This window comes from Chrysochloris asiatica, unplaced genomic scaffold, assembly GCF_000296735.1.
Source record: "Chrysochloris asiatica unplaced genomic scaffold, ChrAsi1.0 scaffold00033, whole genome shotgun sequence".
Lineage (NCBI taxonomy): Eukaryota > Metazoa > Chordata > Mammalia > Afrosoricida > Chrysochloridae > Chrysochloris > Chrysochloris asiatica.
Genome location: NW_006408551.1, coordinates 22,089,863 through 22,094,792, shown reverse-complemented (window position 1 = coordinate 22,094,792; position 4,930 = coordinate 22,089,863). Strand labels below are relative to the sequence as shown.

Sequence of the window (4,930 nt, the reverse complement as noted above, 5' to 3'; positions counted from 1 at the left end):
GGAGAAAGATGAGGCTTTCTGCTCCTGTAAAGATTTACAGCCTCAGAAACCCTGTACAGGGTCACTATGAGTCAGAGCCAACTCCACAGCACACCACCAACACCACCAGCTCACTTCAAACCTCAAAGGTATAATAGAAACTCTCAGTTCCCAACCCTAAAATCTTCCTGTCTGCATCAGTTCCAGATACTCTGCCTCTCCTCTTACTATGAGAGTAAGTATTCCTGCTACCTAGGAGCTAGCTCATCCTAGATGCTCTGGATCCCATCCTTACTCAACTATAATCAGCTTCCTCACTCTTCTGCACCATGGATTTAGCCCTCTCGCCTAAATCATTCCCACCAACAAACCAGTGCTAGTATCACTCATCTTAAAATAAAATAAAATAAAAACACAGTATCAAATATAAACTCTTTCCTACCTCTACACCACCACCATCCCTATTATTATTACCCCATTTGTCTGCTTCTGAAGAAGTAAAATTTCTCAAAAGAACTATTAATACATGCCTCTATCAATGTGGCCCCATGGACTGGGCTTTCTTCCTCACTCTCCTGAATTTTACTTTTCAAGATTACCCACATCCTTCTTTTTCCTAAATTCTTTGGTCAATTATCAGGTATTTCAGAAACATTTAAAACAGTTGGTCATGACATCCTTGAAGCACTTTCTTCTATTTCCAAGCTTCATACTATATTCTCCTCATTTTCCTCTAACTCACTTTGCTAGTTGTTCTCACATGGGCCCTGTATGTTATTCTGAAGCCCTTTTCTCTATCTATACTCCATGCTTGGTGATCTCATCTAGTCTGGGACTTCAAACACCATCCATATGCAGATGACTACCAAATCAATATATAAAGTCCTGACCTCTTTTCTTGAGGTCCAGACTTAAAAATTCAACTGCCTTTTCCTCATTTCAAGTCTTTGAATTAAACCCAGTTCTAATTCCAAAACTGACAAGACACAAAACCAATCACACTAAAGGTGGGATCTTTCCCTTGGTGGTAGTGGTGGTTACATGTCGTGGAGTCGGTTCAAACTCACAGCTACTCTGTAGAGGGTTTCCAAGGCTCTAAGTCTTTATGGGAGAAGAAGGTCCCATCTTTTTCTAACATAGCTATTAGACTCAAAATGAACTCTTCATTTTACACATACACCCACACGCATTTCTACACAATCTTCCCTAGGTGTTTATATCACTATCTATCAGTTATTTAGCTGTTTATGCCAAAACCTAGGCATTCTCCTTACTTCCTCTCTGCTCTTCACCCTCATGCTTAAAATTCTCTGCTGGTTTCCCATACCATGCTGAGAATAAAAATCTCGAATCTGATGTCATCTCTTAACACTCTCACTCACTATACTCCAGTCACCTTGACCTCACTGTTCCTCAACAAGTAAGTGCAGGCTTAGAGCCTCCATGCTGGTGATTCCTTACCCTGGAATGCTTTGCTCACGAACTGATTCATAAGCAGTCCTTATTCAGGTCTTAGGTCAAATGTCACCTCCTGAAAAACCTTTCCTGATTGCCTTAGCTCAAGTAACAGTTCTCTGCCCTTTTATCTATTGCATTGTCCTCCTAATTAATAACTACCTGAAATTGTCTTTATATCTTTATTGTCTTCTTCTTCCTGCTAGAACAGAAGCTACTTTGGGGAAAAGACTTGTTCAGCACTGAATTCCTAGCCATTAGGACAGCATTTGGGCTCTTGGGAGACAATCAGTCAATAGTCTTTTGATTGACTTACTGAATAAAAGAAGGAATAAATGATGATATTGCAATTACTTACTTTCTAAATGACCTTATGCAAATTACTTACTTAGTCTCATATTTATCATTGGAGCCCAACTGTACCTCTCAGGACAGCTTTGATGTTAGACTGAGAAAATGATAATAAGATTAATAATAGCTAACATTTATTAGACATTTACTAAACTTTCTGTGCCAGGCATAATGCTTCACAATCATATTATTGAAACTAAGGTCTTCAGAGGTTTACGTTCCCATAATCCCATACATAGTAAATGGCAGAGCCAGGACTCATACCTAGGATAATGACTCAGAATTCATGTTCTTAACTATAATTCTGAACCCAGAGCATAATAAAATCTCAATAGATAACACTAATAATTATTAATTACACTTCAGGTCAGGGAATGACAAATGTTTTATGTAAATTCTTAAACACCAAATATTTTAAGCTTTGATGGACCATATGGTCTCTGTTACAACCACTCATCTCTGCCACTATAACATCAAAGCACCCTAAACAATACATAAATGAATAGATATGCTTATGTATCTCATTTACAAAAAAACAGGCTGTGGGCAAGATCCGGTCCAAGGGCCATAGTTTGTCAAGCTACGTTGTAGGAAAGCGACCAAGAAGGAGAAGAACACTCTATGTTCAGTGGAAAATAGCATTATAAAATACTATAGCATAATCCCATTTTTAAAACACACACACACACACAATATTGACACCAAGCTGTGACTAGTAGTTACCATGAAATAGTGAAACTAAGTGATATCAATAAGTAAAAAGTAGTTGTTGTTGTTGTTGTTGTGAAGTGCTGTCGAGTCTATTCCAACCCATAGCGACCCTGTATAGGGTTTCCAAGGAGCAGCTGGTGAACTTGAACTGCCAACCTTGCAGTTCAAACGGCTTTGCAGTCTGGCACATTAACCCACAACACCACACCAGGACTCCAACCACAGGCATAGGGGTTAGGATTTACAATGCATATTTTAAAGCCATAATGCACTCTATAATACTACACAAAGGCATTTTAATGTAGATCATAACAAATTATGGATAATATTACAAGGAATGGGGATTCCAGAACACTTAACTGTGCTCATGCAGAACCTGTACATACACCAAGTGGCAGTCGTTCAAAAAGGGGGAATACTGCATAGCTTAAAATCTGGGTAGCTGTACATCAGCTTTATCCTTTCACTATACCTATTCAGTCTGTATGCTGAGCAAATAAGTAGTATTTAGATAATCATATTCAAGTTTAATGATAGTTTTCAAGACCTTGTGGAGTCTTACATAAACCCAGTTCTAATTCCAAAATTGACAAGACACAAAACCAATCACACTAAAGGTGGTGGCAGTGGGTTCTTTCCCTTGGTGGTTGTGGTGGTTATGTGTCGTGGAGTTGGTTCTGACACACAGTGACCCTGCAGAAGGTTTCCAAGGCTCTAAATCTTTATGAGAGAAGAAGGTCCCATCTGTCTCCCATGTAGCTACTAGTAAATTCAAACTGCTGACTTTGCAGTTAGCAGACCAGCTTGTAATCCACTACGCTACCAAGGCTCCTTGGTAATAAACGTAACGGGTCTCAAATGTAGGATGTGTGCTGATCACCAAGTCAACACTGATGGCACATTTTCCCAATTAAATCACCTTTACCTTGGGAATACCAGCAAGAGAGAGGAAAGCAAATTTCTTCTTAATAGCTCAAAGCCGTTAGCCTTTGGTTTTGGACTCGATAATCATAAATTGCTTGCATGACCTGGATGATTTTTATTGTCTTTGGCATGTTCTAGCTCACGAGCTCTTGAAAAGTCCCTGCTACTACAAAACTTGTAAAAGCCAGAAATTGTGTAAGATGGAAACTTGTAATAAAAAGAAAACTGTAATATTTTCCACAAAAATAAGTGATAGAAAAGTGGTACGACTGTACCCTGTAAAAGGCAGAAACCTTTCGAGACCTGGAAAAAGAAGGTAATCCATTAAGGTCCAGCTCTCAGATTTCACTGTATCTCCACACAGAACTAGAAGTTGCCTCATGAGTTCCTCCCTTCATAATATAATTTCAAGAGATGCTACAAAACAGCCTGATGCTTAATGTCTTACCCTTGGGAGATGTAACAATTTGTCAAATAAGATCAAAACAGCTTCATGTTCTATAAAAGCACTTTGAATATATGGCTCTACAGAGGTATAAGGAGACATTCAATCATTTTCCATCTGTACCTTCTAAGCAAGTTCAGGTTTTATTGTGACAAATGAAGAGACCATAACCATCACTGATTGTCTGAGAGGGATGAGAAAGTGATGGCTCCAAAATAAAAAAGACTTGAGAGACTGGCCTGGAGTAAAGATACCCTCTATCTGTTTCACAGTCTTGCCCAGAGCAGCTGGAGCACTGAGAAGTTCCTGATCTCTCCACTGGATTCACTTGTTGGGAGCATCTGATTCTTCTTACAGGATTTCAGAGACATCAGCAACTCAGAGGTGGTTTCATACTTGAAGTAATAAATAATATATGAGGATCACTTAAGGCCACAACCATTCTATCTTTGGTAATAATGAAAACTGAGAGTTTCCACACTTAGTCTGTTTGTTCTATTCATTGGACCATTCTCCCACTGGGCCAGTTTTTCTTCTTTCTAAATACGTTCAATACTTAGTTAGGGCTCAATAAATGTTTGAGTGAAAAACATTGTTCTTTGATTTATTTATTCTATAAATATTATTGAGTACCTGTAAGGTGCTAGAAGGAGCCCTGGTAGCATAGTAGATTCTGAGCTAGGGTGCAAACCATAAAGTCAACAATTCAAATCTACCGACAGCTATGCAGGAGAAAAATGAGGTTTTCTACTCCCATAAAGATTTACAGCCTCAGAAACCCTATACAGGGTGCCTATGAGTTGGCACCAACTCAACAGCACACAACCACCACCACCTATGTGCTAGGCACCACATAGACATGTTTTCCAAGCTACATCTCTCCTACACAACAATTATGTTTCACTTCTCAACACACTTCTCAACCATCTCAACACACCCTCTTATGATAATAACCAAAACCAATACAAATATCATATATATCTGATAGTATCATTGTTGTTTGTTGTTGTTAAGTACCGTTGAGTCGGTTCCAACTCATAGCGACCCTGCACAGAGTTTCCGAGG

The 4,930-nt window shown here is 38.9% G+C and overlaps 1 protein-coding gene across 1 annotated transcript in view; it reads right to left on the bottom strand.

Annotated features, from left to right (window-relative positions):
- Positions 1–4,930, bottom strand: part of MYRFL (myelin regulatory factor-like) — a 247,800-nt gene that overhangs the window by 242,309 nt on the left and 561 nt on the right. The window lies entirely within an intron of this gene.